At 37.9% G+C, this 27,784-nt stretch overlaps 1 protein-coding gene across 7 annotated transcripts in view; it reads right to left on the bottom strand.

Annotated features, from left to right (window-relative positions):
* The window catches only part of NLGN4X (neuroligin 4 X-linked), a 200,535-nt gene extending 194,195 nt beyond the window's left edge, over positions 1-6,340 (bottom strand). For all 7 annotated transcript variants that reach the window (XM_035542244.2, XM_035542247.2, XM_050716513.1 and 4 more), the window contains exon 1: positions 5,983-6,340. The gene's annotated coding sequence lies outside the window, so the exon portion shown is untranslated. The remainder of the gene's footprint in view (positions 1-5,982) is intronic.
* Positions 6,341-27,784: the final 21,444 nt, after the last annotated feature.

The following is a 27,784-nucleotide window of genomic DNA, read 5'->3' as shown; positions in this document are numbered from 1 at the left end:
AAGTGGCTGTAGAAAAAAAAAAAGTCTAAAATTTAATTTTGAAATGTCCGTATAAAATGAATACATAGAAATAAACACAAATAATCTGGTTCCATTCCAAATTCTATATTTCAAAATCACAATGCAAAAGTATGACATATAATGTATTGTTTGGTTATTTGAAAAAAAAAAATAGGTCTTTGGAGATGATTACAGCACAGACTGCCTTGGAGGAAAAAAAAAAAAGCATCACAAAAATACCAAACAGAAGAGTTATTAAAGTTTGGCCACTTCTATTTTAACAGTGCTCAAAAGCTTAAAAGAAATCTTGTTATAGAAGATGTAAATAATTTGTTTGAGCTCACTTCGTAACAGTTCTAAACAGTTTTTGGAAGGAACACTTGTTGCCATTAACTTGTCTATTTTTCACTAAGAGTCCAAAACTGACTTTAAGAAGCTTCTAAAGAATCTTGATCACCAGCCCAGAGATGTCTGGCAATGATATCACAACATCACCACATGATGGCACTGATTGACATGGCTGGTCAGTCATACTAGGACCATGAACTTGATAGAAAAAGTACAGAGCACAGTACCAACAGTTTGAAATTTGGTTCCTCACAGGTCTGTATTGGGCCTGTAACCGACGCAGACACTAAACCAATAAGTATTTTCAAAATAATCAAACCATTAGACTACTTCAAGCAACACTTTAGGAAACAAATGACTGCTTATGATTTTTCTCTTCCATTTCTGGCTATAGTAGACTTCTTTTAAATGACAGTGGCTACCTGCACTTGGAGAAAAAAAGGAAATGCCTTACCTCTGAAATAATTTGTACTGAGAAGCAGTAGGCTACCTATTTTTGTCTACTGCATTCAACAAATGCAAATCTGAAATATACTATTAGAAGTTTACTACCATCAAAACATAACACTACAGTCTTACACATTTCATCTATCGTCCATTATGGTGAAATATTGAAGTGGCTTAGTTTCAATGATTTGTGTAATTAAAACTCAAAAATATTTTTCATTATATTCATTATATTAAAAAAAAATCAAATAAAAGTAAATAAAAATGTTTAATTCATTCTACATAAGAAATCAAGTCAGCTACTTCAGAAGTAAATATAATTGGATGTTGGCTAATCAAAGAAAAGAAACAAACATTATATTGCACAAATCCTTTATTGTTACACTAAAAGAAACAATCTTTAATATGACTCTGTTACAATCTGTGCAATATTTAAAAATAGTCCCTCTGCAAACAGTAAAAATGAATACTTTTAAATGAAGTTATGTGAATAAGAGAAAATTGTGACAGTTATGCAGTACTCATGTTTTCAGATATAAATATTTTTTTATATTTATCAACTATAACTCAAATATTTTTCCTAATAAAAAATGCCACTCACTTTCAAAGCTTACGTCTTGAAAGGCTAAAGTTCCCCATCAAGTTGCAAGTCTCAAGGAGTACATAAACAACAGAAGAAAGACAAGCATGGGAAAGTCCTAACCCTCAACTGAAGCTAGTCAGTGGTATGCACTTACCAAAATACATCCTATGACACTAAGTGGTGTGTGGGCTCAGCACAGAAGACAGCAGAAAGAAAGAATTATACATTGTGACATCAGTGACTACAATTTATTTTTAGATTATTACAGTACAGATCTGAACATGCTTAGCTAGGGATCACTCCAGCACGTGGTAATGCATTTGGTTTGAATTAGCCATGCTTGTGGTAAAGCCTCACTGCGGATCTCACATAAAAAGCCATCTTCTAGAAGGGCTGCTTCTATTCTCACATGAGTTGTGCATGCAAAACATAAAGTATCTCTGGGTCATATACATCTTACTTTTAACGACAATATCCAGAAAGAATTCCTCCTAGTTTACATGGTATAAAGAGAGATAAGCTTGAATATAATATCGTCAGAATAATTTCCTACCCTTTGAATCCACTCACTACAAGCAGTTTATAAACTGTATTTTTCAATTTTCTTTTCTCTAACCTTAAATCCATTTCAAGTTGTGAAAAGTTGAATAACATTGTGCTTCATTTCAATCAAAATAACTTTGCAAGAATATTACCAATAAATCTAATTTTTCCTCTGCTAGACAGCAATGCCTTCTCTTGTGTGGCTTTTTTTTTTTTTCTCCCCAAATCCAATCTGAGGACTTCTAAAACAAATACAATGAGAACTAGAGAACTATTAAAAGGTGACAGAGTTGAGTACATAACCCTGTCAGATGTGGGGATCGAAATGGCTCACAGCATAAATGCTTTACAAACACTGCTTGAATGCACGTGAGCTGAACTGTGACAGAGGATAGCTGCAGTTGGAAATGAGAGCCTTTATTGATTTTTGCAGCTCATGTTTATGTTTTGGTTTTATTAGGATTTTTTTTTAAGACTCACAAATTTATAATCCAATGCACATAACTAACCAATCTTACTCATGCTGAAGAGATCTTGAATCTCGATGACAAGTCTTCGAGTGACAGAATGACTAAATTATATGCTGGTTATAGCATGATGCTTATTCCTGTCCTACCCAGGTGGAGCTGTTCTTTACACTATGTGATTCAGCCATCAAATAGCTGCATGCGTGTTTGAAAGGCCAAGAGGAGGCTGTATTGAGAACCTGTCAAAAACAAATGTGCAAACCTCTATGCGGCAGTCAGTAAATGTTCCTTGAATCACTCTTTTGTTAAAAAGAACAAAAAAAAAAGCGAAACAAATCCTTGTTTCTATATGATATCTGTAATACAAAGCTTTAGTTAAACAGCTTTTCTTTCTGCCTCGTGTCTTCATCTCTACATGACAGATCTTCAGCTAAAGGATGCCTGTTAAGACCAAGATATTTACCAAATGTAAAAACTGTGAGGTGAATTAATCTACCCAGGAATGTGGGACTATCTAAAAAGATGGCCACGCCATGAGGCTTGCTTTGATTTGAATGCATTGTGATGCCTTTAAAAAGATTAAACTTCATCACTGACCACCAGACTTAGCTGAAAAACAGAAATCATCAGGAACTTTTGCATTTACAGTCTACATGTTTGTAATACAGCACTTCACTTCAAAACAATACCAGGCAAGTAATCACTCCATCTAGAAACGTAGAAGGAAGAAAATGTATTTTCTTGTCTACGTATATGCTTTAGAGTAGAGATCACGACTAAAAGGTTTTTATATTCAAAGGAAAATAAATAAATAAATTAGACATGTATCAGAATTCTCTTGAGGACCAATATGTTTTGGATGCCAAACTGAATTTAAGTTATAACACCTGGTGCAACTTAATAGGTTGCACTTGCATACAGCATACCAACAATGATTGCACCTATATAATTACACCTATATGGTACACAGGCATATGAATTGAGAAGAAAGAGCAATAACAGCTCCATTTATACACAAAAGAGTAATAATTTCAAGATGCTAAGAATAAGTAGGTCAAAAAAAATGGAAAAAAAAATATTCTCAGAAAATTCCATGCCATTGTAGATCTTTCTGGGTTTGAGTTACCAGAAACTGCATGGCATGTTTTCATGCTCTCAGTCTTTAATGTTTATTTGGAATATGATTCATAAGACAATGCATATAACCCGTTACTCAGAGGTATAAGCAAAAAAAAAAAAAAAAAAGTCCAGCATATCCACATAGGTATTACCTACATAGAGGTCTATATAGATGCTATTAATTGGTGCAATATCAAATACATATTTTGTAAGTAAAATTAAATGTAGGGTTCATTAGACATATAAAATCAGTTTGCCACTACAAAGCAAAGTTGTGCTTTCATCCAGGAATTAAAATTAATGGAAGTAATTCATTATTTTCTTATGGTGACAGAAAACAAGTTTATTTCTTTAGTGCTAACAAAAGATCTATACTCCTAATAATTAATAAACTTAATTTGTGTCCCATGGGATGTGGACTATTGCCCTTCCATTTATAGGAGATATTTAAGGTGGCAGTTACATTTATGTTTCAGGAAGAGAATGTACCAGAGATTTCCATTTCAGTCGAACTGCTTGTAAATTCATCCAACAGAGCTTTGCTTTCTAATCACCTACTTCTAAAAATATGCAGGTATACCCCTAACATTAATAATTATTTAAAAACAAAAGTCAGTCTAGAATTTGCTTTGAACACCGATCAATCATGATTAAAGAGTTGTTTGTTTTGTTTTTTTTAAGTGGTGATGGCTTGTTTTTAAATACAAACCATCTGAGCGTGTGTATGCATTCATGCCATCAGTTAGCCCACAAAGCCTATACATGAAAAAAAAAAAAAAAAAAAAAAAAAAAACAAAGCCATCGTTTAAACGTCCACATCCGCCGCTGCTCCGCTCTCTGTACCACCAAGGCTTTAAAGGTTTAGACCGCCGCACTTGAGGTGCACCGCGGCGCTCCTTCGCACCTCAGCCTGCCTTTGGCGGCGTTTGGACGCCCCCAGCCCGCTGACCCCGCTCCCCCAGCCCCCCGCTCCCACACCCGGCCGCCAAACTTCCCTCTGCGCCTCGCGTCCTGCCTGCTCAGGGCACCGCATCGAGGGGGAGGGGGACGGGGACGGGGACGGGGACGGGGACGGGGACGGGGACGGGGACGGGGACGGGGACGGTAGCAGCAGCGGGCGCGGGCCCACACCGCCACCTCCTGGCCGCGCCCCGCCACCGCCGCGCAAACTTCTCTCTTTCCCCACGCCGAGAGCCGAAAGCGGCCAAGTTTCCCCGGCGTGGGGGTGGGGGTGGTGATGGTGGTGTGGTGCGGGGGGGAGGTCGAGCTGCCGGCGCCCCCGCTCCCCCCGCGCCGCCTGCCGGGCGTCCGAAAGGGCCGCGGAGCCGCCCCCGCTCGCCGGGGCGCGGGGGGTGGCGGCGGCCTTTCCCCAGGGAGGGGGCGCAGCCCTGGCGCCTCCTGCCGCCAGCCCCCGCCTCGCCCGCCCCCGCCCCAGCTTTGCAGAGAAGCTGATTTACTGTCGGCTGTGGTGGGGGTGGGGGGGTGCTTCTTTTTTCTTCTGCCTTTTTTTTTTTTCCTTTTTTTTTCTTTTTTCCTCCCCCCATTCGCCGCCGCCGCTCCGCGCATACTGGTGCTGGCTCTCCCCAGTGCCAGTCCCCGCTCCATCACGTGCGGGAACCCATGCCCATCACAAAAGCGGGCATTTTACCCAAGCCCGGAAAAGGAACGAAAGAAAGGAGAAAAAAAAAAAAAAAAGGAAGAAAAAAAACCCACCACAGAATAGCTAAACCAAAAGCGGGTGCACAGCTTAATCCAAGAAGAGCCAAGATTTCCTCTGAACAGCCGCCTCCCTCGTTCTCACCCCCCCCCCCCCCCCCCACGCCATCCTCCCCCGTTCCCTTTTTCTTTTTTGTGGCTGTGGTGGCAGCGAGGGAAGTGGTTAACCAAAACCCGACGTGTTGGTTTTGTATTTCCCTGAAAACCACAAGCGCACACAGAGCATGAGGTACTGCTCCAGCCCCTCTCCGCGCTTGCAGAAAACTGTGGCTTCGTTCTTTCTCTCTCTCTCTCTCTCTCTCTCTCTCTCTCTCTCTCTCTCTCGGTACTGCAGATATTTTTCCCTCCTCTCCTCCACACTCTTCTGTTTATTCGGCTGTAAGGCAGAGCTACTTTGTAAACATCTCACACAGAACCCCAGAGCCTTTCCAAATAGCTGATTGCAGCAAAATGCCTCCAAACAAATTATGGTGCAAGGGGGATATGGGGGTCGAGACCTAAGCGGATAAAAAATAAATACATTTGCATATATACACATATGTGACATCGAGATCATGTATGATGGTGGAGATAGCAGAAAGAAAGTATCGCTTTATAATGATGGGAAAAGTAAAAGCACAGGCGACTGCAGCAAACTGCTCGCCCTTTGCCAGAGTATCAACTGCAACACCTCTCCCCCACCCCCGCCGGGAAAAAAAAAAAAAATGCAACTGAAAAAAATGAAAATGAACACGCAAACGGTAAATCCGGTACTCCTACCTTAACACTGGAAAAGCTGCAGAAGCATAACGGTCTTTTTAACACAGCCAGATTCTTTCAGGAAATCCTCTCAGGGTATCATGCAGCCGGGATTATTCACACAAGGTCCTTACTTTCCTTTTTGGAATCCAACGCGATTTGCTTCTCCAAAGGAATGCAACGACCATGAAGGGGGTAAAAATTAAAAATAACAATAGGAAAAACAACAACACTGGATCTGAAAGAAACTCGTGTTCTCGCTTGTCAGCAACCTACATTCAGGCAGAAAATTAATTACAATCAGTGCAAGAGGGAGAGTTGGGTCTGCGAGTAGGAGCTGTGATTGCCTATGCAGAGAGACCGAGCCGGGGAGAGACTGATCTGCAAGGCAAGGCAAGCTGGGAGAGGGGGAGAGAGGTCCAGGCTGTACCAGGCGCTCTCCTCCTGCTATTGGACCAAACTGAATGAAATTTACAAAGCCGGCAGCCAATAGCTCTCCGCAGTCTCCCCATCACTACAGAAACCGTATCTCCATCCACAGCCTCTTGCAAGGAGCATCGCATCCCCGTGTGAAGCGTCAGTGGCAGGGCTGGCCAGGGCCTGGGGGGCTGAACAGGTGGGCACGTCGCACACAGAGAAATAAACATGCGTTTTCGTATGTGTGTATGTCGGGGGGGGAGGGGTGGGGTATTTGTGTGCTCACACAGCTTGGACTGTTACTCCTCCTGCTCCACAATACAGCAAGTGCAGTCTTGGTTAACCCTTCTAGACAGCAGTTTCTCCAGTGCCAGCCTGTTGTTACCAAATTCACCCATATGCTGTTACACTGAGCTAACAGTTTAACTGTATATCAGTTGCCGAAGTGTTTTGTTTTTGTTCCCTTTCTTCCTATATAAAAACAAAAGAGCAGACATTGCTCAGTTGTGTTTTTTTTTGTTTTGCTTTTGATTTTGATTTTGTTTACATAAGGAGACTAGTTTAATGTCCCTATTTTAGTCAGCTAACCATTGTTGTGAAGGTCAAGCATAACAGCTGAAGAAGGGGCTCCATGGTTATTGCTCTGCACTGCCAAGTACAGAGTCTCTGGTTCACTTCCTGTGTACAATTTCAGACTAAGGCTGGTGTAGCAAAGATGTGCTCAGGTCTCCAAGAGATATACCTTATTTCACTCCTCAGCATGTTCCTTTGAACAGTTTAGTAACAACAATTAACGTTACCCAGAGTGTAGGACCCCAAACTGAAACCAGACATGGGTTGGCTGAGTTCTCCAATAAGGCAAAAATAAAAATAAAAATGTCTTGAAAATATTTTAATCATTTGAAATAAAAATCATATTCATCAATAAAAAAATCATATTCATGCCTTGATGAGATTTTCTGTCACAAGAGTTAGATTAGACTTCATACAATGTGTTTTTGACAGTTTAAAATGCTGAAATAACAAAATAAAATCAGCATCTCTGCTGTTGTTGATGCTTTGTTTCAGCCACCACATCAGATCCCCAGAACAGAACAGATAGTGCCTTATTTTCTCAAATCTGAGTTCTGTCTGTGATATTGGACTTATCAATCATTTCTGTGCTTTCCTGTTTCAAGCAGTAGAGGAATACATACTATCTGATTTAAAGATACCACCTAGCCGACAAAATAGGCCTGTTATGTGTCTATTCTTATATAGTGTCTTGTTATATTGTATGAAGGGTCATATCAGGATCACTTCACTATCAATTAAGAAGGGATATTCTGTATTTAAAAGTTGTAAATCTAAGTAGTGTAATGAATTGACTTAAAACCTTTTAAGCAATTCAATCGTTACATTAAACTGTTAACTTATTTGCCAGTGAAATAATTATTTTTATATTAATTATATGTTTTGCCTTACTTAAGTGACTCTAGCAGCAGGTGTTCATGCAAGTGAATTTTACTGCTTTTGTTATTTTAATACGCACCCGGAATGTGCAACCAATCATATTGCTTGACTGAGTGAACATTTTGACACATTTAGAAAAGATGTCATCTTGCACTGCCATCTGTCCCAAATTTTGCAGGACAGTCTTTATTTTGATGAATATGTCATGCTTTTTACAAGATAAATTTGGAGGATATTAAAGTATGCACTAGTTAATTTGACTAATGATCTCCCACCTGTATTGAAATGTCAGAAGACAATTTATTACAAGTTAGTAAAGAATTATCTCTTATGTTTGTAACTAATGTTTGCATCTATGTCCTAATTATGCACAAAAACAGCAATAAAATTAAAGTTTCCATAGACTCTAGCTGGGTATACGATCAAAAGTTTCAAGTAAAAAACATTTGTTCAGAACAGTGGAACGCAATTTTCTCCTTTTTACAACTTTCCAAAAGCTAAATGTGTAATTGGAAATTCTAGTTTATTTGGGAGGGTATCCGCAACGATCCCCTGCATATTTATAACACCAAGCAGTAGTCCAGGAGCAATCATTCAGAGAGAAGAATACCACTTGCTAAGTAATACCATCACTTCTTACAAGGAAACATTGTATTCTAGTGTTAACCCAACTTGACTCTACTTGTAAATTGTGAAATCTAAAGAAATCATGGTGCATGACAGCCTGACTGAAGACAGGCCAAACTCTGCTGGGTTCCATCCCAAGCAACCTCTTTTTGTGTCAGTCAAACTAAGGCATAATTTGGTCTCCTACATCTAATCACTATAAAATTTCCACACATTACTTTTTAAACCAGGTATTGTGTATTGTCTGCTGATGCTAGAAACATAAGGATGAAAAGAAAAGAAAAAAAGAAAAGGAAAGGAGAAGGAAAAGAAAAGAGAAGAAAAAGAAGAAAGGAAGAAAGGAAGGAAGGAAGAAAGAAAGGAAGAAGAAAAAAGAAAAGAAAAGAAAAGAAAAGAAAAGAAAAGAAAAGAAAAGAAAAGAAAAGAAAAGAAAAGAAAAGAGAAAAGAAAAGAAAAGAAAAGAAAAGAAAAGAAAAGAAAAGAAAAGAAAAGAAAAGAAAAGAAAAGAAAAGAAAAGAAAAGAAAAGAAAGAAGAAAGAGACAAGGAGTCCCTCTCAAATTTTGTTTGCTTGGCTAGCTACTCATTCCAAACAATTCATATTCATAATGCAAACTTCAAGCAGAACAGTTGCATCAACAGCAATTGACTCTTTATCAGTCCCTGTTGTCTGTTTGGTCGTCTTACTCAAATATTCATAACGTCAATTCCCCTCCATTCCCTTTTATGCAAACGCAAGAGTGGGTGGTCCTGATACATAAATCAGGATGGAATGAGACCTTTAACTTGCTTCATGGTGCAAAAGGCTCATCCAAGTGGATTGAAATCCACAAAGAATTTTCTATTCAGGTCACTGAGTAGAGGTCACTCAGGTCACCTTACTTGATAGATACAGTGATGATAAGTAACAAATGTTGTTCTTCATAAGGCTTCAAGTAAAATGAGAACTGCAGAACAATTTCATGTCAAACTACAGAGCAGAACAAAATTAAAAGAAAGTAGAATGAGTCCATCAAGACCACCAAGTAAACTGGAGAAAAATCCAGAGACAACTTTGAAATTAACATTCAAAAACTTAAGTTTTGGGGTACATAGTAAGTGTAAATAGAAAGCCCCAAATTGCTCTTTACTAAATGATGATAAATAAATGTTTCCTGTGTGAATTATCTTGTTACATTTTGGTAATAAAAGAAGAAGTTGATCTGTTTTTTCACAGAAAATTGCACAGATTAACAAAAATAACATCCAGAAAATCATATATGTATTTTCAAATTCAGAATTTTTCATTTATAGCAAAATGAAGTACTTACTGTGTTGTTGATTATGCTACATGACAAATAAATCAAAAATATACTGAAGAGTCCCCCCTGCATAACCAATTTGATAACTTCATTGTAGTGTACTGTCACAACTAATACCCAGTAGAGCTTCCCAAAGATACGAAGTTTGTTATGATATGTGCCTGGCTTTTGAGTTACATTCTATTTGCATTCTCCTTGGCATTTTTAGTGAAATGTTTTAATGTAGTTTTCTTTTCTAGAAAAACTTTTGGAAAAAAAAAAGTCGTAGAAGTGTAAATTGGCACAAAAAGATCACTTTTTTCTTTTTTTTTTTTTTAGATAACAAAATATAAGAATTTGTAGTTATACAACTTCTGACATGTAACCATAAACTTAGTGATGGAGGTACAGACATTGACTTTAACAGAGCCAATGTTTCAATCCAGCTATTATGGTTTAACCAGTAGGTAGCCAAGCACCACACAGCTGCTCACACACTCCAACTCCTCAAAACAAGAGGTGGAGAAAATGTGATGAAAATGTTCATAGGTTGAGATAAGGACATGTAGCCTTGCAAAATTGGACTTCACTTTGACTTTGTTTATTAAACTAAAGAGCCATTTACCATTAATTTTTTTTTCAACTTACATACTTTACAGATTGTGATTACTCAACACTTTAACCTTCTTATTGTTGAGATAATAAGTTTCTGTTTCTTTAGTATCCTACAAGGCAGGTTTTACAAACTACAATTCATCCTTACAAGGCTTTTCTTAACCTTCACCACTTATCGGTATCCTCTTTGAAGTGTAAACTCTGGAATAGGGTATGGAATTTTCATTCTAGTCATATTAATGCAGTATTTTGCTCTGAATTCTCATTTTTATTTATCCAAGGATCAAGTTTGGTCTTGGCCTCTAACTGAGATTAACTTAATATTGAGATTCCTACTAAGATCTTACATGCGTAGCCTTTGCTAATTTTCTTGACAAGACAAAGAGAATAATGATAAAAAAAGCTAATGTTTTGTTGCATGAAGTCTTTTCCTCCATTATCTGTGCTTGTGTAGCTTTACTTCACACAAAAGAAAATAAATTTATGAGTTGCTAGTGATGACACTGAACCAGAAACTGATTCCGGTTCTTGCATATCCTCTCTTTGCATTCATGATCATTTAAAACGAGGTACTTATTTTTATCTGAAACTAGAAATAATTAAGGAATCTTTCTCCTGATCAGTATCTGATAAGACCACAATAACAGTACTTCTACAGTGTAGAGTCTTTAATCTTCAAAATATCCTTCACACATGAACAAGTTGATTATTATGCTAATGTAATGTTTATTTTCATTTTGCGTGTTTAGAAACATATAATAGGACTATATGGGTTATTTCTGTGAATTATTGTCTGAACTGTTGAAAATTTGCTCTATCTATTCCTTTTGCCCACAAGCCACAGCATCTCAGTAACTTAGCTCAAGGCCTATGGTGGTCACAGCAAAAAGGCCAACTGTATCCTGGAATACAGCAAGCACAGTATTGCTAGATGGTCAAGGGAAGTGATTGTCCCACTCTACTCTGTGCTGGTGTGACCTCACTTTGAGTACTGTGTGCAGTTTCAGGTACCACAGTATAGGAAGGACATAAAACTCTTAAAGAATGTCCAAAGGAGGGCAACAAAGATGGTGACAGGTCTAGACGTATGAAGAGCAGCTGAAGTCATTTGGTTTGTTCAGCCTAGAGAAGAAGAGTCTGAGAGGAGACCTCATGTCAGCCTTTAGCTTCCTCACAAGGGAAGTGGAGTAGCAGGCACTGATCTCTTCTCTCTGGTAACCAGAAAAATGACCCAAAAGAATGATAGGAAACTGCACAAGGGAAGTTCAGGTTGGATATTAGGAGAAGGTTCTTCACTGAGAGGATGGTTGGGCAGTGCAACAGGCTCCCCAGGGAAGTGTTCATGACACCGAGCCTGCTGGAGTTCAAGAACCACTTGCACAACTCTCAGACACAGGGTCTGATTTTTTTGTGATCCTGTGTGGAGTCAGGAGTTGGACTTTTTGGTCCTTGTGGGTTCCTTCCAGCTCAGAATATTCTATGATTCTGTGATATTTATAATGACAATGAATCAAGGCAATCCCTATGCACATTCACAGTCTGTTACTGCTACCTTTTAGGTCTGTATCTTTGGAGGATGGAGCCTTGCCTCTTATGTATTAAGCACTATACAGTTACAGTACAACCAGGTTCTTCGGGTGGTCTGGATAAATAATATTTTAAAAGTTCCTACCACAGGCAAACAGACAAAACTATGTCTTCTTCAATAATAAACTCTCTGTGCAACACATTTTTTAAAGGCTTGTATGGTTAGATTTTGATTCAGATTAATACTTTTAGAGGAATTCCACGTAGCGTTCACATAAATACCCGTAGAAATCTTGATCTGGTCTTGACAAATATGGCCTATTACTTTCATTGATATGTTAGGTTGAGCTAACCAGAGGCTAGTTATTCACTCCTGCTTCCTTTCTGTTTTAGATTAGATACAGACACTAAGTGCCCTGGAGTCAGACTTTACAAGCTCTGTCTATCCTTTCTAGTTTTAAAGTGATACACACACTGAGAAATTATTGATATTATAAAGAATTATTTATAGCATAATTCAAGGATTACAGAAAATAATATTCCTAAAACTATGCAAGGAGAAAAAAAAAATTAAAAAGATTTTAAAGAAAGATGAAAAAAAAAAGCACCTATCAACACACACATACATCTTTAACTGCACTTGAACATCATAGGAAGAATAGCAATATCATTACATGAAAGCTAAGTGAAATGAAATGCAGTCCCTAAATACCTAATGCTAATGCTACAGCTCACATTCATTCATAAGTCAGATGTCTTCAGCAACTCAGGTTTCATCTACAGCCACAATGCTAAGGATCTGGATGTTCAAAGCCGAACATAATAGCTCTGCAGGTAACTCCTTTGACAATTGGTGGTCTGTAAGACACTTCTCACAGACCTGTGAACTTCAAAAGAACATTATAGCTGTAAGTTTCAAAAGGCAAGTAAGTTTTCTGTAAAAATCATTCTTGGAAGCTGTTAGAAAATCTCCTGCTTTTGGATTACAAAGGGACACAATTAGAAGATCAAAAGTATTGGAATTATTTTTCTCTGCAAAATCATTACATGAAGGATGGTCTCGGTAGTAGGTAGTGATATCTGTTTCCAAATGCCCCTCTCACTGGATTATATCATTCATGCTTTTTCTAGCCAAAATAATCATCTTTCTTTTGTTACCCAAATTACCATTTTAACAGGAATGTGGGGAGTGCTTTCTACCTAAACTAGCCTCTACTGTCTTGCAGTCTTCTGATAATATATTATTGAAACTCCACAGACTAATGAACACATTAAGTCCATTTCCTAAATTCTGTCAGTGAATACTTGAATACAAAGAGCAATTATGTAGTGACCAGGCAATTTTGAAAGCATTACTGTCTCTGACAGTGACCTGCACAAGAAGTCACTTACAGGACCTAGGTGTCAGATCCCGTAGTATTGAGAGCACTGTCAAGTTCTGCATGTCAGCTGAGAGACTATTCTTCAGCATGTTGTTAGTTCATCCCAAGAGTGGGGCAATTTTCTTCATATAGATTCCAAGTAATGTGCTTTACTTTGTAGTTAAAAGGTCTGAAGACGCTTACAGCATCAGTGAAACTAGATCCAAGTTGAGGTCTCCTCAGCCAGAGATCATTTCCTGAAATTAAATCAGCAAGGGAAAAAATAAAATAAACAAAACAAAACAAAACAAAAATTAAAAAAATAAACAACAACAACAACAAAACACATTTTCATATGAGTTAGCCACTTACTATAAGGCAGCAAACTGCATTAAATAAGCAGTGAATAGGAATCTAAACTAACCTGTACAAGAAAAATAATATTTGTTCTGCCATACTGGCTGCCAGGATGGTCTTCAGCAGCTGAACCAAGTACAAACAATTTTGTATGGGGGAACGTTTTGTGGCAGTTGCAACTGTTTGATAAGTGAAAGAAAATCAGAGTCCTAACAGAGCTCACAACAAGCTCAGGTGATACAAGGTAGTGCATTAAGCCACAGAAAAAAGCTGATATTTGTTTGTGTGCCCACAGTTAATGTTCTGGGTTTCTGTCTGGGATTAGGAAGAGTTAGGTACAAGCTGGTCAGGTCTGAGAAGACCAGAAATACAACCAGCGGCAAACTAGGAACTCCATAATGCAAAGGGGAAGTACATCATGAATTTAGGTACTTACAATATAGGCAAACCACTTCTGAATAACAATTTTACAGGAGTCTGACCTCTTCAGAAACAATAGTTTATGAGCCATTAAATATATATATATATCTTAGTTTCAGTTATGAAAAGACATAAGATCATTTAGCTTAAGAAGAATATTTTGAGCAAGTAACTGACATACATAAACAGATGAAAGCCACTGAATGGGTTAAATTTGTTATGTGCAAGTTGCTGCCAAATCTTCAGCTAAGGACAGGAAGTTTATTGGCAATTTTCTGAAAGAGGAGGAATCCAATGATAAAATGTGAGCCATTTGTCTTCCTAGCCATTAAAGGAAATTCACTTTAAAGATGTTTCTGGAGTGGCTGCTGCTGTTGCTGTGCCCATTATAATTTATCAGTGTGTCTGCTGGTAGTATTATCATCAGTAGGGGCTCAGGTGGACTTCCATTAGTGCTATCAAAGTCCTCATTGGCAAAATATTCCACTGACCTAGACAGGATCTATTACAGCATTCAAAGTCTCATCTGCCCAGGATGTTTTTTTCTGCTAATTATTTACAGCAGTTTTGTAAGGTAATTCCTCAGGATGCATTACCTAGGGAGAAGTAGCAACAACAAACATATTTAATAAATAAAAATGTGTCAGTCATCATCTTCTTCATTTATTTATAGGTCATATCCTTCTCATCTTTCATCTACTTGTGTAGCACTTAGAATGTAAACTCTCTGGAGGAGATATTTTCTTACCTACTTCACACGGGTCCTATATAAAATAGGAGCCTTTAGACACCATCACAGTACACATATAGAAAATTAATATGACTATATCAAATAACTGTGACTAAACACACTTATTTAACCATATGTTGCATTATTGTTATGTTTCTGCTGCTTAGATTTACAACTTTCTTAAATCCATGCCAAGTAATGAAAAGTCGAGCTTGGGTAGTCACTTCAGTTTATATCACAGAAATATAGAATGTCTCAGGTTGGAAAGGACCTTAAAGACCATCTAGTTCCAACCTCCCAGCCATAGGCAGGGATGACACCAGCTTCATCAGGTTGCCCAGGGCCTCATCCAGACTGGTCTTGAACACCTTCAGAGATGGGGCATCCACAACTTCTCTGGTCAACCTGTTCCAGTTCCTCACCACCCTCAGAGTAAAGAATTTCTTCCTAAGCTCTAATCTAAATCTCCCCTCTTTAAGTTTAAAACCACTCCACCTTGTCCTATCATTATCTGCCTGAGCAAAATGTTGCTCTCCATCTTTTCTACAAGCTCCCTTTCAAGTACTGAAAAACTACAACAAGGTCACCTCAGAACCTTCACTTCTTCAGGCTCAACATCCTCATCTCTCTCAGTCAGTAGAGTGCTCCAGTGCTCTGATCAACTTCGTAGCCCTCCTCTGGACCTATTCTAAAATATCCCCATCTGCTTCTTGTGCTGGGGACCCCAAACCCGGATGCAGTACTCCAGGTGGGGCCTCACAAGGGCAGAGTAGAGGGGGACAATCACCTCCCTCGACCTGCTGACCAAGCCTCTCTTGATGCAGCCCAGGATGCAGTTGGCTTTCTTGGCTGCAAGCGCACACTGCTAGTTCCTGTTGAGCTTTTCATCCACCAGAACCCCTAGGTTCTTCTCTGCAGCGCTGCTCTCAAGGAGTTCTTCTCCCAGTCTGTACTCACATCTGGGATTGCCCCAACCCAGGTGCAGCACCTTGTGTTTGGACTCGTTGAACCTCATTATGTACATGTGTCCCGACTTGTCAAGTTTTTCCAGGTCCCTCTGGATGGCTTCCCTTCCTTCTCTTGTATCAACTGCACCACTCAGCTTGGCATTATTTACAAACTTGCTGAGGGTACGCTCGATCCCATTGTCTATGACACTGATAAAGGTATTAAACAGTACCAGTCCCAGAACAGAACCCTGAGGCACACCACTCATCACCAGCATCCACCTGGACATAAAACCATTGGCCACCACTCTCTGGGCACAACCTTCAAACCAATTCCTTATCCACTTTATGTTCCACCTGTCACATCCACATCTCTCCAATATGGAGATCAGGATGTCCTGTCGGACCATGTCAAAGGCCTTACAGAAGTTCAGTTAGATGATATTGGTTGGTCTTCCCTTGTCACCTGATGCAGTTGCTCCATCACAGAAGGCCACCAGATTGTTCAGGCACAATTTGCCCTTGGTGAAGACATGCTTGCTCACCACCTCCTTGTTCTGCATGTACCTTGACATTGCTTCTGAGAGGATATAGGTGATCATGCTTGGCAGGGGGGTTGGATTAGATGGTCTTCAGAGGTTCCTTCCAACCTCGGTCATCCTGTGATTCTGTGATTTTGTGATCTGTTTCATGATCTTCCCAGGCACAGAGGTGAGGCTCACTAGTCTGTAGTTCTCCGGGTCCTCCTTTCTACCCTTTTTAAAAATGGGAGCAATATTTCCCTTTTTCCAGTCACCAGGAGCTTCACCTGACTGTCAGGACTATTCAAATATGACGGAGAGAGGGTTGGCAACTACATCAACCAGTTCTTTCAGGACCCTGGGATGCATATCATTGGGTCTCACAGACCTGTACCTGTTCAGTTTCAGCAGGTGGTCTCAACCCCAATCTTTGCTTACAGTGGGAAGGCCGTTGCTCCCCCGGCCCCTGCCTAGAGGTTCAGGAACTTGAGGGATATGGGAAGCCTGGCTGGCAGTGAAGACTGGAGCAAAGAAGTTGTTGAGTACCTCAGTCTTCTCTAGGTCTGTTGTTACCAGTCCTCTCTTCTTGTTTATCAGAGGGGGTACACTCTCCTTGGCCTTTTGTTTCTGAGCAATATACCTATAGAATTCTTATTATTCTTTACATCTCTTGCCAAGCTCAGTTCTATCTGTGCCTTGGCTTTCCTGAACCCATCCCTGAACATCCAGACATCATCTCTGTACTTTTTCCATGCCACATGTCCCTGCTTCCTCTACCTGTGCATTTCTTTCTTGCAGTTAGTTTGACCAGCAGGTCCTTGCTCAGCCATGCCAATTTCCTGACCTCTCTGCCCACTTTCTTACATGGATGGATATGTAAGAAAGGGGGGATGGAGAGTTCTTGCATTTTAACAATGTCTACACGTGTGAGATGCCTGGAGAAGGGGGGAGGGGGATATATCTAAGACTAGCAATATAAACATAATTCTGTGTCAAAGGGTAACACAGATAGTGTGCTCTACAGGACTGTAAACTAGATGCATTGTCTTTTCCTGTTAAAAAAAGGTGATGTGTGAAAATATCATCCTTATTGACATTCTTAACTGGTCATCACCTGTCTTTTCTGACCTCATACTATTAATAAAATTATGATGTTAATTGATATTTTATTTGCATCAACAATTATAAATATCACAGTTACATCCTATCAAGCTTAGTACCATCACAGAAAAAAGAGTGTCTACCTTGAAGTCCTTATTACATGTACTTAATGTGGGAGGCCACCACTGAGTACAGCCGGCAGAAGTAAATTTGCACACTATAAACACTTCAAAAGGGCGGTATGTAACTATCACAACTGTTGCCTAAAGATTTATTTTTAATGAGTGATTTATGGCACTCTCTTTTCCTTTCTTCCAACATATCTTTGCTCCTGTTAGCATGTATTGTTTCCTAGTATGGCTGTCAGGCATTTAATGAGGCTGACAGGGTTAGTGAAAACAATCCACTGTGATCAAATGCAGTTACTGTCTCTTGGTACCTCTTGATCACTTGCTGGACTCACAAGAGAGTGAGGTAAAAGTCCTGAATTCCTGTCACTATTTGACTGACTCAAAAGACTTTGCAGTCCACCTTTTAAAATGAACTCATTAAGTCCAAAAATGTAAAAACTATTGCAGCTTACCTCTTTGACTAAATCTGTTCAGCTAGCAAGGTGGGGAAGAAATGTTGTATTCTATTAAATGTTACCTGAGTGTGAATATAATTTTTCTACACATTTTGAATAATTTATCTTTCAATTATTTTAAAAACACTTTGTCTCCTGCTTTTTGGATGTCTGTTTTTTAAGGTGATGTTCTGGGTCTGGCTGGGATTGAGTTAAATTTCCATGCAGCAGCGTATATAGTGCTGTTCTTTGCACTTGCACCTAGAACAGCATTGGTATCACATCCATGTTTTGTATATTGCTGAGCAATGCTGACACAACATCAAGGCTGTCTCCCCATTCCCCCTTCACCCTCCCAAAGGCCAGTAAGGTCAACAGAATGGGTAGAATGTCTGCTCCTCAATTTTTGGAGTTTACCATTTTTCTGGCAATTAAGACTGATTTTCCTTACTACAAATGGCAAATTTTATTATAAAAGTTACCAACAAGTTGCATTTATACACTGTGCTGTAAATGAACGAGACAAAAATCTCCCATTTATGGATCCCTTTGGGCTTATCTGGATCAGCTATGGGAGCAATACATTCATATTACAGACATTTTAAATATTTTGGAATCTAAACTTTGCCCCTCACAAATACAACTTGTAAGAGTTTGGCAATGTAAAGGAATTGAATGATATCTCCAGGCAGGAATATCCTGACACAAACAAATATTGACCTTTTACCAACTCCAGATGTCATGACAGTATGTTGGAGGTAGACGGGTCTTGAGCAGTGGGCACTGAGTAACAGTCTGGCAGAGCAGCTACTTGGACAATTCTGTCAGTGTAGATGACATAAGACTTAAAGCTGTGCTGGAGGCTAGCTGGATCTAGCTAGCATTCAAAATCCAATTTGTATATTTAACATTGTTCACTGAATGGACATGCCACGTGTGTCTATTATTTTTCTCCTCTAATTTCAGCCATAAGCAACTTTTCTGTTTAAGACACAGACAAGATAACCAAAGATGATAACAGATTTGCTAGTTTGTCACAAGCTAACGTTTTTTTATGTTGTGTTTTTTTTTGTATGTTTGTTTTAAATGGTTTGTGCATTCTAACCTAGTCCCAGCTGAGAATTTAAATTTATAAACAATAATATAAAAATAATCCTATTTGAAACCAGTGTTATATTTGTCAGAAGATAACTAACCTAATAACCTGTAGTATGCAATAAATGCGAATCAATTGACCTAAAAATATTTAGACTTACAGGCAATACGCATATCCTTTTGATGGGTTATACTGTTATATTTCTTCTGTGCTTGGAAAATAAAGAAAACTGAGGATATATCTTACAGTATACATTTAGTGCTAGGAAAAAAAAGTATCCTATGGATTATTTACAAGTCTGAAGTATTTACTGTAATTTATTGTTAACAACTTTATCAAATTTTACATACTTAATAGTTTTTAACATTTCATTTATTGTTTTTTAGTCAAATATTTGGTATTATCAAGGAATGAAGAATGTCATAGTATCAAATTACCGCAAATAAAATCATATACAATTTTCTGCTAAATTGATATTTTGGTAAAAATCTTGACACTATTATAGTCAATACCAAACTCCAGTTAGTGCAGAGGGAGCTGGCATTTTACAAAGCACTGAAAATAAGGAAAAAAAAAAAAAAGAAAAAAAGAAAAATTATTATTTTTGTCTCTCTGTTTCTCTTTCAATCTCACATGGGCCATGCCTTCTTCCACTGGATTGAAAACCCACTATTATTTTTTATGCTTATTGTATGCTAAGTACTAAAGTTCATATTTGCTGAGTATAGTATATGCCTAATGACAATTCCTGTCCAAAAAATTATATGACCCAACAAGCAAATATAAAGAAGCTTGCTGTAGTAGTGGGAAGATTCCCATTGACTGTAGCACAGAATAAATAGTTACATAGGTTGGACTGGAATTCTTGATCATTTGATGGTGCATGGTTGGAGGACCTACACAAAATGGAGAGAAAAAGATAACTTTCTTTCTCCCAAGTCATGAATAATAATAACACTTCAAATATTGTCACTTCTTCTTTTGTTGTGCCTGTCAAAAATATATAATAGTACTTTGCAACAATAACAACAAAGGGAGAGAATATATAAATGGGTATCTGTAACATACTATCATGCATTCTAGATATAATAGATGAAAACAAAAACTTTTATTACGGGAATTATTTTATAAAAATAAAAACCAATAATGATTGACTAATATTAATGGTAGAGATTCGGTGATACTGAAAGAAAATATGTCACAAATCCATAAGTCTTTGCTCTGGGATGCTCACCTAATCACACTAAGGTTATTCTGCAATCATAGTAATTGTAATCATAGTAATCACTGTAATGCAAGTTTAGTCCTTTGCTTTTCAGCTGCATTCTTCTCCTTTCTCAGAATTTTCCAGAAGCTCAAATGACATAATGGCAAAGGAAAAAACAAAACGAACAAACAAACAAAAAAAAACTGTATCATGGTCAGATGCAGTCCTTATGTTGCAGTCATTATGTCCTGATTGTGGCTACAGTTTGTCTTGAGTGAATTCAATTAAAATATAATAATAATAATAATAATAATAATAATAATAATAATAATAACAATAAACAACGTAATATGTCTTCTTTCACTGACTTCTGATGTAGAAACAGACTTTATTTATTTGTTTGTTTATTTATTTGTTTATTATATTGGTTATTGGTTTCTGGTAATTAGCCATCATACATAAAATTCAGGAAAGTTCTAGAGAAAGGATCATGAGTGCTAATAGTTTTCAACATATGTTTCAGGCTTTCATTACCAAAATATACCCACAGGAAATTTTGTAATATTCTTCTCTAAATGCTCCTGAAGTTCAGATTTAACCAATAAACATATTTCATCATCTAATCTTAGTCTTGAAGCAAATACAAATGACCTTTCCAGATGAGTAAATACTGAAAATTTTGATCTGTATAGTATCCTTGGCATCCTGGATGAAAGCACATGTCACTAAAACACTGAGATCAATAAAGTACCAGTTGTTGACCTGCTCGTTACCAGAGAGTTGTACTATATTTCTCCCTAAAAACTGTAAAGTTTTACTGTTCATACCTGATCATCCAGCACCATATATAGATATACAATTGCATGTGCATGTGTAAAAATATGACACTATATTAAAAATAAAACACTGAAATATTTGCATTTCTAATCAATAACACGTAGAAGTGTTCAGAAGGGTATTTTTTTGTTGTTGCTGTTTTATGTTTTGTTTTTTTTTTGACAACTCTAGATTTTTTTCACTGTTTACTACAATACTTTCCTTTTATCTGGCATGTACAGGACATTGTTATTGTTTAGAATCTTCAGAAATTAAAAGCAAGAAGGCAGTTTCCGTTCTCTATTCTTTCATAGCTGTATCAGAAGATAAAATGCTCACTTTTCTGTTTACCAGATGTATTAGAGAATCTGCAGTATGTTTCCCACTCCCAGGTCAGAAATATCAATGTGAAGTTGCCAGCAACCTCCTGTCTGTGGGAATCTTCCCCTCTGATACATCAGCCCAGGTACATGGAAACATTTTTGTGAAGTCAAGCAACTTCTTTAAAGGTCATGTATCTATAATAAATACTGTTTGTGAGCCATTGCATTCATTTTGCCTGTGAGAACCTCATGAAGTTCAACAAGGCCAAGTGCAAAGTCCTGAATCTGGTCTGAGGCAATCCTAAGCACAAATACAAGTTGAGTGGAGAATGGATTGAGAGCAGCCCTGAAGAGAAGGACCTGGGGGCATTGCTGGAGGAGAAGCTCAACATGAACCAGCAGTGTGCACTTGCAGCCCAGAAAGCCAACCGTATACTGGGCTGCATCAAAAAGAAGTGTGGCCAACAAGTCAAGGGAGGTGAATCTTCCCCTCTGCTCTTGTGAGACCCTGCCTGAAGTACTGCATTTGGCTCTGGGGTCCCCAGCATACGAAGGACATAGACCTATTAGAGAGAGTCCAGAAGAGGGCCACAGAATGATGGGGGGTTGGAGCACCTCTGCTATGAAGACAGGCTGAGGGAGTTGGGGTTGTTTAATATCTTTATCAATGACATAGGCAGTGGGATTGATCAAGTTGCAGGTGACACCAAGCTGAGTGGTACAGTTGATACAAGAGAAGGAAGGGAAGCCATCCAGAGGGACCTGGAAAAACTTGACAAGTCGGGACACATGTACATAATGAGGTTCAACGAGTCCAAACACAAGGTGCTGCACCTGGGTTGGGGCAATCCCAGATGTGAGTACAGACTGGGAGAAGAACTCCTTGAGAGCAGCGCTGCAGAGAAGAACCTAGGGGTTCTGGTGGATGAAAAGCTCAACAGGAACTAGCAGTGTGCGCTTGCAGCCAAGAAAGCCAACTGCATCCTGGGCTGCATCAAGAGAGGCTTGGTCAGCAGGTCGAGGGAGGTGATTGTCCCCCTCTACTCTGCCCTTGTGAGGCCCCACCTGGAGTACTGCATCTGGGTTTGGGGTCCCCAGCACAAGAAAGATGTGGACCTGTTAGAACAGGTCCAGAGGAGAGCCACAGAGATGATCAGTGGGCTGGAGCACCTCTCCTATGAAGAAAGGCTGAGAGAGATGAGGATGTTGAGCCTGAAGAAGAGAAGGCCCTGGGGAGACCTCCCTGCAGCTTTCCAATACTTAAAAGGGTCTTCTAAAAATGATAGAGAGGGACTCTTTACTTGTGTAGATAATGATAGGACAAGGGGAAATGGTTTTAAACTTAAAGAGAGGAGATTTAGATTGGATGTTAGGAAGAAATTCTTTACTCTGAGGGTGGTGAGGAACTGGAATAGGTTGCCAGAGAAGTTGTGGATGCTCCATCCGTGGAGATGTTCAAGGCCAGGCTGAATGGGGCCCTGGGCAACCTGATCTAGTCAGTGGCATCCCTGCCTATGGCAGGGGAGTTGAATTTAAATGGTCTTTAAGGTCCCTTTCAACCCAAGCCATTCTATGTTTCTATGAAAAGAGAAAAACTGTAAGCCTTTACTTTTTTTGGTTGTTGTTTGTTTGTTTGTTTTCTTTGAATACCTCTCATTGTTTTTGTTTGTTTGTTTGTTTGTTTTGTTTTTAAAAAAGTATTTGATAAGTTTAAGTGGAAAGTACATATGGTAATTTCAGGAAAGGAGAAGAAAAGTATATTCTTTAATACTTTTTGTAATACCTAGGACAGATTTTTCACTTGGAACAGAAAGATTGCTCTGGGCATATCAGCAGGAAGCAATTCTATATAGAAAGGGAGAAGATGACTTACTGGATCAGCACAATTGTTCACATGGCCAAATATTTTTGTCTGTTATTGGCAATAGCAGACCCTATTTTGACACATGAACTTGGTCATTTTCCATGGTCCATTCCTCATGTACTCTCCTTGTCTGTATTTGTTATATTAGAAAACTATACAGGTCATGACAGATTGGCCTTTGCAATGTCCATTTATTGATATGTCATACATGAATTTGTGTAGCCCCTTTATAGACCTACTGATAATATCTGCCACCACAGTGACAATAAAATAAAATGTTTGATTATAAAGAGAAAATGCATTAACAGAAATGTCTGTTTTGAATACATCCCAGTACAGAAATCTTAGACTTGGAAATACACCATATATGCAAAATATTTAGCTTTTGTATGAATTAAACCTTACAGCTCTTCTGCAGATGATAGGACTGTTTATGCTTTCTCCGTTTTTTATTTTTTATTTTCTATTTTTACTTTTATTTTTATTTATTTTTTATTTTTGTTCTGTCCCGGGACTTGAACTCTTTCCCTGTAAAATGCAGGATGCATAGTCCAGTCGAAGTTTGTAAAGTTCTTTGGGACATTAAAAAGGAAGAATATATACAAGTGAAAAACATTATTTCCTATCATCTCCTTTTTGACCAGCGCTGCCTGTTTGCTTTGGAAAAAGCTAGTGGAACATATTCAAGTTAATTTACACACTAAGAATTTAACTTAACAAGTCAGGAAAGAAAAAGTGGAAAATTGAGCTAGGACCTCTGTTTAGATTTGCATTACAAAAGTAGAGGTGAGATTGAAATGAAAATTGGAATGCAGCAGCAGAGTTGTTATTAAAGCTGCTTGTTTTTAGATGATGGAGAAAGGGGAAGGAAATCAGATGTTTCTAATAGGACATATTCAGCAATTTTATGACCTTTTCATTAGCACAAAGCAAAGCTCCTTCACAAGGAGCACCGGTTTAGTGCTACCAATGTTTTCAGTGTATTTTGACTGACCTGTGGAGTTTTGGGATGTACACATAAAGGACAAGTGCACCATGTTCACAAAGCAGCATGGATTAGAGGAAAGAAAGGGGCCAAATCATTAAGTCCCTTTTGGGGGTAAAGATTCTCTTTTTCTCAATAACATTGCTGCTCAGATAATAAGTTTCATGCAGAGATTTTAATCTGGCTAGCACAGTATGGAAACATACACTAGAACAAGGCAGACACACAGTCATCCACTTCATGATTTCAGTACTGAAAATAAGATTAGATAGAGTTTCTGTTATTCTATTCTGCTTTTACATTTCAATTTAGTCACAGGTGTAAACAGAAGGAGCTTTGGAGGAGTTTATTTAAATGTAAAAAGTTTTCCTTCCATGACAATATTTGAGCAATGTCTTAACAAGTAATTACAACTGAATAACTTCATATCAGTCAGACAGTAAGTGAATTAATCTGAACCTGTGGTCAAGTTCACATATCCCAGCCTAGACAGCAGCCAGTTTCTGTATTCCATGAATACTCACACCTGTCACAAGCTGTCTGCAACCAGTTTCTGAAGGAAATTGGTGTGCAGACTACCTCACTCCATATTTAATGCTAGCTTCAGTAATAATTAAAAATTAGGAGAGATCTTCAGGAAAAGCAATTAATTATGTATGCAAAATGCATCAGCTAAATTTGGACGCACAATTACATGACTAATCATAGCTTGAAAAGGTTAGGAATTGCTGTTGCACACTTAAAAGGGTGCTGGTGACCTAGTCTATCCCAGATGCCTGCACTTTCCTACTTAAAAGATTCATAGTTTGTTTGCTAACCCAAGCACATGCCTGACAAACTGTTTACACTGGCAATGCAAATGCAAATGTCCATATCAAAACTCCAGAAACATCAATATCAGAATTTCTTTGCTCACTGTTGGGAATACCTTAATCCCCAGTTTTGAGGAGTTTCCTTGCAAGTCACTTCTGAAACTTGCTTTTGCAGCAAATCATTGCTATAAATATATATAAAAAAAAAAATAAAAAAAAAAATAAAATAAATAAACCCACAACCATTTGGACTGGCATTCAAGTAATATTTATCTGCATACATTCCCATACAAAGCTGTGGGATGAAGGACAATTTGTGTCAGCTCTGAAACTATCATCACACTTCAAAACTGATTCCATTTGAAAACAAACATCACAAATTTTGGAATAAATTCTTACTTCTAAAACTGCAGGTCCTGTTGTATTTCCCAGTGTGACATCACAGCAGGTTGATCTTGAGTCATTTGACAACTTTAATAGGTTACTGTCTAGCCATTTAATGAGTTCACCCCAAATTATTATTTTTATTATTTTTATTATTGTTTTGGTTGTTGTTGTTTGTTTGTTTCAGGGATCACTTAATCTTGTGATGGAATTTGCTAGTACAGTTAAATTTGGCTTGAAGTAAGATTTCAGTTTTACAATATAACAAATTATTGCCAGTTCAATCAAAGGATTTTTTTTTTATTTTTTTATTTTTTAATATGCTTATATTTAGAACATACAACCATGATGGAAGTGTTGTACTTCTCACTGTTTAGGTGCCAGCAATAAGTGCAAAACTGTTGTCATTAGCTGTTAAAGCATTTTCATTCAGCAGCTTAAAAGTACAGAACGGGGGTTCCTCAGGTCACAGAGCAAGTGAGTGATGAGAGGATGACTAGCTCTCACTTCTCCTAGTGTGTACTTAAGCTTCCACTGCTTTCTCTATGGAAGCTATAGCTCTCTTGTGTATCTTGCTACAAAAAATAATATATAAATAAATAAAAAATTTAGTCCATGATTATAAAAAAAAATAATAAAAAAAAAAATCAGAGGAGCAGACTAGCTTTCTGTTTTTTTTTTTTTTTTTTTTAAATTAGTATTTTTTTTTTCCTAGTACTTTTTATTTCAGTACTTCTGGAAGCACCTTATTAATATCAGTTAATATCAATTGACATGAGTGAAATAGAGCCCTGAAGGCAGACTGTGCAGCTATGTAACAGTGTAATAAGTTATATTATATGCTAATATATTATATGCCAAAATGTGACAAACAGATTCATATCTCACATGAATGTTAAAAAGTTAGTGCGGGAAAAATGATTTTTTTTTTTGCTTCACCATTTAGACATTAATAGACATTAATATCTGTAAAAAACATTTCCTGTGAGAAATATCAGAGTGGTGTGGTCAGGTTTACCATTTTTATGGCGTTTCCCTACCTCTCAATCAAAAGGAAGAAATACTAAGAACACAGGACAGATTCCCTTGCTGTAGTCTACAATGAGTAATATTTTACTCTGAAAGTAATATTTAGTAATCACATCCTCTTCAATGGAACAATTTGGAAATAAAATATCAGTTAAGGCAAGTCAGTTGGAACCTTTCTCTCTTAGATGAAATAATTTTTCTACAAGATCAGAGTTAACAAGATCAGAAAATTCCATGGAGATGCCTCTCCAACTAAGGTCCTATCAGATATCTAAGTTAAACTGTATCTTCTCCACGAAAAGAATTTCATGACCCTCCTAGATGCATCAGACAATGGAAAGTAGAAGTAAATTGAATATGAATAAGAAGCTGATATTTGAAGTTATTATAGACAGGATATCCTGAATCCAAATCAAAAGGATAACTTATAATATTCAGGCTGGATTGCCCCACCTCCCCTTGGTAAGTATTCCTATTTCTCTCATACTAGTAGACATATCAAATAGCAAATCTTGCCCAACTCATCTTCTAACTAGAAACTGGGCAAAGTATCTATAGTGACAATGTTGCCGTATAGTCACAATCAAACCTTTTCTGTACCATATAACCCACATGTATTTTGATGGCATGCAAATATGATTGGACCCAAATCAGTCTCATGTATATGGTGCTGTATGCTGCTCTCCAAGTAATTCCACTCAAAGCAGTTCTATAAATTAAGGCAGATACAGATAACTTATGCTCTTTTTAAAGCCTTTCCATACACTGGAAAAGTATTTTTATACATTTTTCATAAACTGAAAAAAGTTTTAAATGACTTTGTGCTTTTGTTATTAACTCTGTTGTAATCACTTTGCTTTTACTAGTAACCAGGGCAACAGTGGCTTGTGGTACATCTGCTAAAAGCAGACCTTGGTATTTCCTTCTCCTTATTTATGACCAGAGAGTTCCAGTCTACACAGTCTTGGTGATGCTACTTAATCACAGGTTTAAACTACAGAACAAGAATTTCACCAGTGAGTGATGAGAGAGCTCGTCTAGCACTCTTCTAATGTATAACCATTTTTAATGGACTTGAATACACTTCACATGCACTACAACTAGAAAAGAAAGTCAGCTTCTACTTCTGACAAGGTTACAGAATAGAGTAGCGTGAGAAGTGTAAGAGGTAGAGATGTAGTGAAAACTTCTAATAACGATCAGTTTTTTTTTTCTTTTTTTTTTTTCCCTTTCAGTCTTCAGAAAAGCACATTTTAAAATGCTGTTTCAAAAACTTTATATTTGTCTTGTGTACTCATTCTCAAAGCCCACCACCACAAATATATTTATCATTTTATTCTCAGAAACATAGAATCATAATAGATTGGATTGGAAAGGACATTAAAGATC

The sequence above is a fragment of the Cygnus atratus genome, chromosome 1, assembly GCF_013377495.2.
Source record: "Cygnus atratus isolate AKBS03 ecotype Queensland, Australia chromosome 1, CAtr_DNAZoo_HiC_assembly, whole genome shotgun sequence".
NCBI classification, from domain to species: domain Eukaryota; kingdom Metazoa; phylum Chordata; class Aves; order Anseriformes; family Anatidae; genus Cygnus; species Cygnus atratus.
Note: the sequence above shows the minus strand (reverse complement) of the source record. Positions and strands in the feature narration are given on the sequence as shown.